The 11402-nt window shown below is 38.3% G+C and overlaps 1 non-coding gene across 1 annotated transcript; it reads left to right on the top strand.

The window, feature by feature from the left end:
- Positions 1–9030: 9030 nt before the first annotated feature.
- On the top strand, positions 9031–9137 carry LOC112534230. The gene has a single exon (XR_003078531.2). It is a non-coding gene; the product is annotated as a small nucleolar RNA R71 (small nucleolar RNA).
- The last annotated feature ends 2265 nt before the right edge of the window (positions 9138–11402 follow it).

Consider the following 11402-nt stretch of genomic DNA (forward strand, 5'->3'; position numbering starts at 1 on the left):
AGATTCATGTAAAGCAATATGTAACTATCATGTGAACTACTCAGCTAAGTAGGACCCAAATTGTCAAACTGTTTGTACTATCACTAGAAGGACCTGCTATAAACAGGTATCATGGTTTGGAAAAATTCGCTAAAGCTGAATGGAGCGATTTATGTAATTCTTTTGTTAAGCAATATGATTATAACACTCAGTTAGAAGTCTCAATTAGAGATCTTGAGTCTACTAAGCAAAAGTCGAATGAGTCCTTCTCTGATTTCTTGACCATGTGGAGAAATAAGGCTAGATTGATGAAGAACAAGCCCTCTGAAAAGGACCAAGTTCGTATGGTGGTCTGAAATGTTCTTTCTAGTTGGGTTGAAAGGCTTCAGATGATGAATCCAAAGACTTTCATGGACCTATATGATGATAGGCTTCAGGTCGAAGAAATTGAAAATGATAAAAAAAATACTGTGCGAACCCCGGCAAAAGGTCATTGTCAAGCTGGAGGGAACTGGACTTTGGATATGAATGTTGTCTAGCAACCGAGGAAGTTCTCCAAGTTCAGGCAACCTCTATCGAAGATCTTTGAGAGGTTAGTGCGGAATGGCATGCTCCAACCAACCACCCTCAAAAACCCACCTAACCCAAATGCACCAAGTTACAAACCCAACACCTACTGCAAGTTCCACCAAGCACCCGACCACCATATGGATAACTACATCCGGCTGAAATATGAAATTCAAGACCTTATCGATGCCGGAAAACTGGCTGACCCAGAGCAGCCCAGTACTAAAGGAAACCCCCTACCAAGCTATAATAACACACCACCACCAAACCAAGTGTCTATTATCACCCTTGACTAGAGTGAAGAGAATGTCATGAACTCTTTCAAGGACTGATGGGCTACTTATGCAACCTACACCTAAGGCAGTGAACCTATCGATGCGGCCTAGCACTAGTGAGTATCAAGGTCGTATCCCTGGAGATCGGGTGAACCTAGAGTTACTACTGTTCACTATGTTATCTAGTCTGAAATTGAGTGTGAGAAGTCTAGATTAACTAACTAATGATTATGAATGCAAATAAATAAATAAACAGCAATTGAAAATTGAAAGACAACCGGAATAAGAGAAACAAACCCAAAGGGGACCTAAGTGATGGAATTCTAAAAGTTGATTTTATAAATTACCAATCTCAAGCACCTGTACTAAATCCCTGAATCGAACTCGGTTCCTCTCTCGAGCTTACCGACTTCCTAAACCTGCACTAACCTAATGGAATCTCTTCCTATCAGATTATTACAGATTAGCATTAAGCATAATTTAGATCTATTAAGTGTTGTTAATTCTTAATCTGGCGAGTGAAATTAACCTCATCTCTAAGTGTTAACTATCAGTTCTTACTATTCAAATTCCAGTTGTAACAAGCATTTCTCAATGTCAAGAAACAACCCAAAAGACAATTAATTCAACGTCTCAAATTAACTGAATCAAACTTTATTACTGAATAGCAAAAAGATTACAAGAATGGCAATTACAAATCTAACAACTAAGCACAATCCATCAACAATAAAGACCCCAATGGGTTCAAAAGATCTAGCTACTCATGTTCATAGTTAAAGCTAAATAAGGAAAAGAAAATTGAAGGCATGTACACCTTTCTCTTTCAAGTTGGATGAGAAACCCTAATTTTCCAATCCAAAATATCAAACCCTAATTTGCCTCTTAAATGCTCCTAAATGTTGTTTTGATCTTCAAATCGATGTTGAAAACAAGTGTAATCCTCCCTCAATTGATGAATTTGATCTCCCAAAGTCGACAATTGAGGTCTAGAAAATAAGTGAATTGAGTGTATATTGGAATTAGGTCAGAGAAATCAAGCCTCCCCTTACCAAATCGAATTTTTGCCTATATAGTCTCTTCAGCACGGCCATGGTCAAGCCTGTGCTGGTCAGCACGGGTAGAGTCTAGGCCATGCTGAACCTAAGGGTTCCGTTGTGTTGAGCTCTTCCAGGCCATGCCCAAGCCGGTGCTGAGCCACCACGGGCCATGGTGGAGGCCGTGGTGGCTACGGAAACCATGCCAAAAGGCACTCTTGGAGGGCAGCTAATTGGCAATTCAGCACGGCCGGAGTCCAGGCTGTGCTCAATCCTCGGGGTGTTAGTCCTCGTCCAATTTGATGGATTCTAGTCCGAATCACATGTATTTTCCTCAATTATTGACAGTGTCCTTCGAGAATGACCTTAAACGAGAAAGGAAACAAAAGCCAAGTGATTCTAGCATAAAATGAGATAATCATGCATAAAAATGTAAACAATTGGTATGAAAACATGTGTAGTATGATGCCTATCAAATCACCCCACACTTAAGCTTTTGCTTGTCCTCAAGTAATCAACAACTCACTCCTCAAACAGATACCAAATAACTCAATCAAATACTTCGTTGGAAGTTAGCTCAAAACAAATCTCAAAACTCCGTAATGAATTTCCCCAAAATCCCCAAATCACTAAATCCTTAAGAAAGAGAATAAAGTTAATAAAACTGCTAAACTTAAAATGATAAACCATTCAAACTGAGAAATTGAGAACCATGCCTCACAAGATGTCACTTGAAACACACAAGTGTATATAGGTGAAAGAAGATCGCCAAGCTCTCAACGCAAAAATATAGAAAAAAGTGCTTACCATAAGCTTGCTTATATATCTAATCTCCACTACTATGAAATAATCAATAGTCATGATCAAAGGGTCTTGGGCCAGGTTATAATGGGGTTAAGGTAGGTATGGAGATATATGGAAAGTAGGCTAAAAGTTGCTGGAAAATTATGCAGGTAATGCAAGAAAATAGCCAAGGATCAAATGTTGCACCAAAAATGAGCACTAAGTTGCTCCAATAATAAGATGATGCTCGAAATGAACTAAAAGAATATACTAAATTCGCTTTTATATATATATACTATATATATATATTACAGCAGCTTATGTAGGAGTTGCTGTGGTTATTGACATAAACAATAAGAATGAATATCCAATTTTGGATTGAAGGGAGCATCTACAAAAAATCTAGCAACTTAGTGATTATATATAAAACGAATGCAATTTAATCCGAAATGAAATGCAGCATAAACTTACATAATTTCCAGCAACAATGGTAGAAAGAATGGTAAAATGAATAGAAGTGATAAAATGAGTGTCAAAGGTGAATTACAATGAAAAAAAAGGCTAAGGCTCAAAATTGGTTCACTATGGGAAAACAGGGTTAGGCTTTTGGCCAAATTGTGTAAATCCTAAGTGCCTAAATCATCTCATGACTATCAACAATTCATGTAATCTCAAAAGGGATCACAAAGTAAGTTCTAGAAACAAAGATTCTATACAATGCTCACTAGACAACAACAAAAGGAGCATAATAAAATAATGATGCCCAATTTGGCTCAAAACCTCACCATTTGAGTGGGATAAAATTACATAAATTCTCAAACCAAAGTTTAAACAATCAATCATAGTAATAAGGAGCAATATTAACAGTGTTCTATTGTCGAGATAAAGTAAAATAGAAAAATTGGGAAAAAACATCAGTTTTACCTGGCTCGAGTGAAATTAAGAGATTCGTTCATTTCCTTCTTCCAACAAGATTCAATAAAAGCTATAAGGGTATCTATTCAAAACAGAAAAATCATCAACTACTCAATTGAAACAAAACTCAAGATAATAACAAACGAAGGTACCTACCCCACACTTGAGTATAACACTGTCCATAGTGTTAGAAAGATTAAAACTGGGTAAGTGATGGGCTCTTTATGCAACCTACACCTAAGGCAGTGAACCTACCGATGCAGCCTTGCACTAGTGAGTATCAAGGTCGTATCCCTGGAGATCGGGTGAACCTAGAGTTACTACTACTTGCTATGTTATCTAGTCTGAAATAGGGTGTGAAAGTTCTAACATACCAGCTAATGGTTATGAGTGCAATTAAGTAAATGAAGGACAACGAACAATCAAAAGACAATTGCAAAGAGAGAAACAAACCCAAAAGGGAGCCTAAGTGATGGAATTCTAAAGATGGATTTTATGGATTGCCGATCTTGCTTACCCGTGCCTAAATCCCTGAATTGAATCCCGGTTCCCTCTCGAGCTTCACGAATTCCTAAACCTGCACTAACCTAATGGAATCTCTTCCTATCGGATTACTACAGATTAGCATTAAGTATGATTTAAAACTATTAAGAGTTATTAATTCTTAATCCGGCAAGTAAATCAACCTTATCTCTAAGTGTTAACTACCAGTCCTTACTATTCAATGTCCAGTTGTAACAAGCATTTCTCAATGTCAAGAAACAACCCAATAAACAATTAATTCAACGTCTCAAATTAACTGAATCAAACTTTTATTACTAAATAGCAAGAAGATTGCAAGAATGACAATTATAAAACTAACAATTAAGCATAATCCATCAACAAAGGTGAACCCCAATGGGTTCAAAAGATCTAGCTACTCATGTTCATGGTTAAAGCAATTAGGGAACAAAATAAGGAAAAACAAATTAAAGGCATGTACACCCTTCTCTTTCAAGCTGAATGAGAAACCCTAAAATTGCAAAATTCAAAATCTCAAACCCTAGTTGCCTCTTGAATGCTACCAAAGTTTGTCTTGATCTTCAATTCGATGTTGGAACAAGTGAAATCCCCCCTTCAATTGATGAATTTTGATCTCTCAAGGTCTACAATTGAGGTATAGGAAATAATTGATTAAGTGTGTGTCTTGGAATTGAGTCCAAAAATTGTCTCCCCTCCAAAAGAACTCAAAATTGCCTATATAGTTGATTCAGCATGGGGTTGGAGTCGAGTCTTTGAATCGGAGTCTGGTCGACTCCTTGGCCGTGCCAATAGGTCTTGAGCCACCACAGTAGTGGTGGCTACGGAAGTCGTCGAAATGGCACAATTGGGGATAGCCTCTTAGCAGTAGGAGTCCAGGCCGTGCTCAACCCTCGGTGCTAGTTCTCACCCAATTTGATGGATTTTGGTCCGTAATCACATGTATTTCCCTTGATTATTGATGGTGTCCTTCGAAATGACTCAGAAGCAGAAAGGAAACAAAAGACAGTGATTCTAGCATAAAACGGGATAATAATGCATAAAAATGTAAACAATCGGGCATGAAAACATGTGTAGTATGATGCTTATCAAATTACCCCACACTTAAACTTTTGCTTGTCCTCAAGCAATCAATAACTCACTCCTCAAACAGATACTAAATAACTCAATCCAATGCATTGCAGGAGGTTAGCTCAAAACAAATTTCAAAACTCCATAATGATTTTTCCCAAAATCCCCAAATCACTAAATCCTTAAGAGATGGAACAAACTTAATAAAGTTGCTAAAGTTAAAATGATAAACCATCTAAATTGAGAAATTGAGAACCATGCCTCACAAGATGTCACTCAAAACACACAAGTGTATATAGGTGAAAGAAGATCGCCAAGCTCTCAACGCAAAAATACAGAAAAAGTGCTTACCATAGGCTTGCTTATAGATCCAATCTCTACTTCTACAAAATAATCAATAATCATGATCAAAGGGTCTTGAGCCAGGTTGTAATGGGGTTAAGGTAGGGTATGTATAAATATGGAAAGTAGGCTACAAGTTGCTGGAAGTTAAGCAAGTAATGCAAGAAAGTAACGAAGGATTAAGTGTTGTACCAAAATGAACACTAAGTTGCTTTAAAAATAAGATGATGCTCAAAATGAACTAAATTAATACTTTTTTTTATTGAATATATATATACTATGTATATATATTACAACAGCTTATGTAGGGGTTGTTGGTTATTGACACATACAATAAGACTGAATATCAATTTTTTTTTTTAATTGAAGGGAGCATCTATGAAAAATCTAGCAGCTTAGTGAAATATATGATTGCAGATTGATCCAAAATAAAATGCAGTATAAACTTACATAATTTCCGGCAACAATGGTAGAAAGAATGGTCAAATGAATAGAAGTGATAAAATGAGTGTCACTGTTATTATTATCACGAAAGGAAAGGCTAAGGCTCAAAATTGGTTCACTAAGGGAAAAACAGGGTTAGGCTTTTTGGCCAAATTGTGTAAATCCTAAGTGCCTAAATCATCTCACGATTATTGACAATTCATGTAATCTCAAAAGATATCGTAAAGCAAGTTCTAGAAACAGAGATTCTGTACAATGCTCACTAATGAAAGAAAAGGGAGCATAATAGTGATGCACCAATTGGCTCAAAATCTCACCATTTGAGTGGGTTAAAATTGCATGAATTCTCAAACCAAAGTTTAAACAGTCAATCACAATAATAAGCAAAAATATTAACAGTGTTCTATATCTAAGATAAAGTAAAATGGAAGAATTTAAGGAAAAATACCAGTTTTACATTTGGATTGTAATTAGGAGATTCGTTCATTGCCTTCTTCCAACAAGGTTCGATAAAAGCTATAAGGGAATCCATTCAAAGGAGAAAATCATTAACTACTTGATTAAAACAAAACTCAAGATAAGGACAGTAATAATGAATGGACTCAATCAATAAGGGATATTAAAACAAGATAAAAATAGCAAAGATAAAATTGGTACCTACACAAATCTACGGTACCTACCCCACACTTGTGAAAAACACTGTCCTCAGTGTGAACAAGGTAGGCACTCCAAAATAAAAGGAATAAAATACGTAAAATGAAGCTAATTATGGGAGTCCATAAAAGAAATTAGAAAACTAAGAGAAAAATAAGACGGCAAAAGAGATAAAAACTAGAAAGTCTACTGAATCGCCCTTGATGTGTACTTTAACACTTCAAAATATGTTAGTCCTCAAAATTACGTACGAGCATCAAGTAGGCTAACTCCTGCAAAATTCAAGAATAAACACATTCCAAGCAACATCTAGTAAAAGGTTCAATAAGATAGCATCTCCTCAAAATCAAACTTACTAAAAACAGACTGAAATATCTAACTGCAAATGACTATATAAAATAAAAAAAAATGTCCAAAAATTCAGAGAGCAAAAATAGATTCGAGAATGCCTCCCGAAGGCACTTCTTTTTGTTCGAGTCGTCTAGCTGGACTCTGGATCAGCATTCCTGCATCGCGGGCAAATTAAGAAGGTAGGCTCAATGTAAGTTGGGGCTCGAGGCATATAAGCGCAATGAAAAGGTCCGATGTGTGCAGTAGATGACCAAGGGGGTGCTCTCTAGACCGATTTGGGATGTCCATTCATCCACTCCGAATTCCGGCTAAGTGACCTGTCAAAAACAAACTTGCAACTACCCTTCTCAGGTCTATCACAGTACAAAGTCTCATATTGATACAAGTTATTTTTTTCAGATAAATAACACATACTAGTAGGGGAAGAAACATGTATAGCATCATCCATTTGTACATCTTGTGGTTGTGTATTACATGCAAGATCAATTCCATCAATACAACAAATGGCATGAACATGGTCGGTGGAAGAACTATCAAATGAGGGTAAACTAAAAGTGACACAGTCGTCCCCTACATTAAGTTCTAACTTCCCCTCAAATCACGCTCTATTTTAGCTCTGTGGCAAGGAAAGGTCTCCCCAAAATTAATGGTACACCATGCTCATTGTCCATATCCAAAACCACAAAGTCCACAGGGAATATGAACTTATCTACCTTAACTAGCACATTTTCCACAATTCCCCTAAGAAGCTTAACAGAACGGTCAGCTAATTGAATGCATCTTAGTGGATTTTGCCTCCCCCAAACCTAGCTTATTGAACAAACTAGTGGGCATGACATTTATGCTAGCCCCCAAATCAGCTAATGCATCATCAACACACAAATTACCTAAAGTGCAGGGAATAGTGAAACTCCCTGGATCATGACGTTCTCCGCAACTTGCTCAAACACCGAGCACTCCTCATTAAGAATTTGAACATAGGCGACCTCCTCCAACTTCTTTTTTCTGCTAAGTATGTCCTTTAAGAACTTAGCATACTTCGGCATCTGCTCCAATGCATTAATAAAAGGCAAGTTAATATGCAGTTGTCTAAAAATATCTAAAAACTTACTGAACTGCTCTTTCGCCTCTGCTTGTTTAGCTCTAGCAGGATAAGGAATCTTAGGTTGATATTCCCTGACTGGAATTGATTTCACCTTTTGTCCCTCAGGTTCCCTAACCTTACTACTTGCCTTAACCTACACATCAATAGTGGTGTCATCAAAAACAGGCTTAGAAGGAGCTGAAACTAACTTACCTGAACGCAAAGTGATGGCGTTCACGTGCTCCCTCGGGTTAGACTCAGTGGTGCTCGGAGCTCCTTACTGCCTTCGGACAACATCTTAGAGATTTGGCCAATCTAGGTCTCCAAGTTCGAATCGAGGCCTGCCGGTTCCTAAGTGCATTATCGGTTCTTTGGAACCTCATCTTCGTAGGACGTCACAAACTTCATCATAAGCTCCTCTAAATTTGACTTCTTTTCCGGTAGAGGAGGAGCTTGTAGGCCAGTGAATGTTCTTTAAGTGTGATGAAGTCTCCGAAAACCAGTGGACCACTGAGCGTTATTGTTCCTCCAATCAAGTTGGGATGATTGCGCCACCAGGGTTGTATGTATTGTTGTAAGGATCGTTCACGCCTTGGGGCATTCCCATATAATCAACTGTTCAACATCGGAAGACATAGCGAATTAGATGGAAAAGTAGCAGAGGATAAAGCAAACATACCTCCGTGATGCGATTCGCGTAATGCGGGCCACCATAAAACTTCATGACCATAGCGTTCGCTACATGAGGCAAGCATGCAGGTTGGTCGATCTTCTTGGATAGAAGCTCCACTTGAGCTCGCCAAGGTTGCTGTAGAGTCCACTTGGTTGACCACTCCCTGTCTTCCTGGTCGGCTCCTGAGGATTGCCAACGATAGTTGTTCATGGCCATTTCCTCTATCGGGTTTCGAGCACGCTGGCGTCTTACTATTTAGCGCCCCACCAGCATCCACCATCTGCCTCGTTGTAAGGTTCAACCCATTTGTAGAAGGTCCGACACCGCATCCACAACGGCAATCCGTGATATGGGCGGCATCTCAAAAGATCTTTAAATCTCTCCCATGCATCGTACATGCTTTCATCATCAAACTGCACAAAAGAAGATATGTCATTTCTAAGTTTAGCAGTTTTAGTGGGAGGAAAATACTTATATAAAAATTTTTCGGCCAACGCCTTCCAGGTAGTGATCGTTTGTTGTGGAAGAGATTGCAGCCATTCTTTGCTCTGTCCCTCAAGGAAAATGGAAACAATCTCAGCCTAATGGCATCATCGGTTGTTCCATTTATCTTGAATGTGTCACAAATCTCCAAAAAGTTGGAAATATGTGCATTGGGATCCTCGCTGGGCAATCCTCCAAATTGCACACTTTGCTGGATCATCTAGATAACATTGGCCTTTATCTCAAAATTATTGGCCGCTACAGTAGGTCTGACTATACTCGTTTTCGTCCCATCTAAAGATGGTTGAGCAAACTCGTACATCGTCCTCTGATCGTCGTTGGCCTGAGGGTCATGGTTTTCCATCGTGTCTAGTCTATCCACAGGTACCTCAACCTCAATCTCCTCCTCTTCTAATTGCAACCTCTTCCTTAAGAGTCTGAGGGATCGTTCTGGATCAGATAGAGGCTCTATAAGATTGGAGTTTGAGCTCCGGTCATAAACTACACCGAAGCGAAAGTCCACACAACCACCAATCAACAAAAACAATATAATAATAAATAATAAATAATAAAAATAAATGAATAAATAAATAAAGAATAAATGAATAAGTAAATAATGACTAAATTAACACAAAAATAATTCACTCTAGTTCACCGTTACTGTGTTTCCCCGGCAACAACGCCAAAAACTTGATGGGCTCTTTATGCAACCTACACCTAAGGCAGTGAACCTACCGATGCAGCCTAGCATTAGTGAGTATCAAGGTCGTATCCCTGGAGATCGGGTGAACCTAGAGTTACTACTGCTTGCTATGTTATCTAGTCTGAAATAGGGTGTGAAAGTTCTAACATACCAGCTAATGGTTATGAGTGCAATTAAGTAAATGAAGGACAACGAACAATCAAAAGACAATTGCAAAGAGAGAAACAAACCCAAAAGGGAGCCTAAGTGATGGAATTCTAAAGATGGATTTTATGGATTGCCGATCTTGCTTACCCGTGCCTAAATCCTGAATTAAATCCCGGTTCCTCTCTCGAGCTTACCGAATTCCTAAACCTGCACTAACCTAATGGAATCTCTTCCTATCGGATTACTACAGATTAGCATTAAGTATGATTTAAAACTATTAAGAGTTATTAATTCTTAATCCGGCGAGTAAATCAACCTTATCTCTAAGTGTTAACTACCAGTCCTTACTATTCAATGTCCAGTTGTAACAAGAATTTCTCAATGTCAAGAAACAACCCAATAAACAATTAATTCAACGTCTCAAATTAACTGAATCAAACTTTTATTACTAAATAGCAAGAAGATTGCAAGAATGACAATTATAAAACTAACAATTAAGCATAATCCATCAACAAAGGTGAACCCCAATAGGTTCAAAAGATCTAGCTACTCATGTTCATGGTTAAAGCAATTAGGGAACAAAATAAGGAAAAACAAATTAAAGGCATGTACACCCTTCTCTTTCAAGCTGAATGAGAAACCCTAAAATTGCAAAATTCGAAATCTCAAACCCTAGTTGCCTCTTGAATGCTCCCAAAGTTTGTCTTGATCTTCAATTCGATGTTGGAACAAGTGAAATCCCCCCTTCAATTGATGAATTTTGATCTCTCAAGGTCTATAATTGAGGTATAGGAAATAATTGATTAAGTGTGTGTCTTGGAATTGAGTCCAAAAATTATCTCCCCTCCAAAAGAACTCAAAATTGCCTATATAGTTGATTTAGCATGGCCAGAGTCCAGTGTGATGATTCGGCCGAGTCCGAAGCGATCTTGAATCTGTGGAGTCTGTTGCCGACTCCTTCCAAGCCGTGCCCAAGCCGATCTTGAGCCACCACAGGCCGTGCTAGGCCGTGGTGGCTACTAAGTCGTACGAAATGGCACAATTGGGGATAGCCTCTTGGTAATTCGGCCGCGGTAGAGTCCGGTGCCGTGCTCAACCTCGGGTGCTAGTTCTCACCCAATTTGATGGATTTTGGTCCGTAATCACACGTATTTCCCTTGATTATTGATGGTGTCCGAAAATGACTCAAACGAGAAAGGAAACAAAAGACAGGTGATTCTAGCATAAAACGGGATAATCATGCATAAAAATGTAAACAATCGGGCATGAAAACATGTGTAGTATGATGCTTATCAGTAAGCATATGACTCACATATTATAGTTGTTAAAGATTATGCTTAGTTTTCAGATTGGGAAAGCAAAGTGTTCTACTAAAATA

The sequence above is a fragment of the Ricinus communis genome, chromosome 1 (genome assembly GCF_019578655.1).
Source record: "Ricinus communis isolate WT05 ecotype wild-type chromosome 1, ASM1957865v1, whole genome shotgun sequence".
In the NCBI taxonomy this organism is placed as follows: domain Eukaryota; kingdom Viridiplantae; phylum Streptophyta; class Magnoliopsida; order Malpighiales; family Euphorbiaceae; genus Ricinus; species Ricinus communis.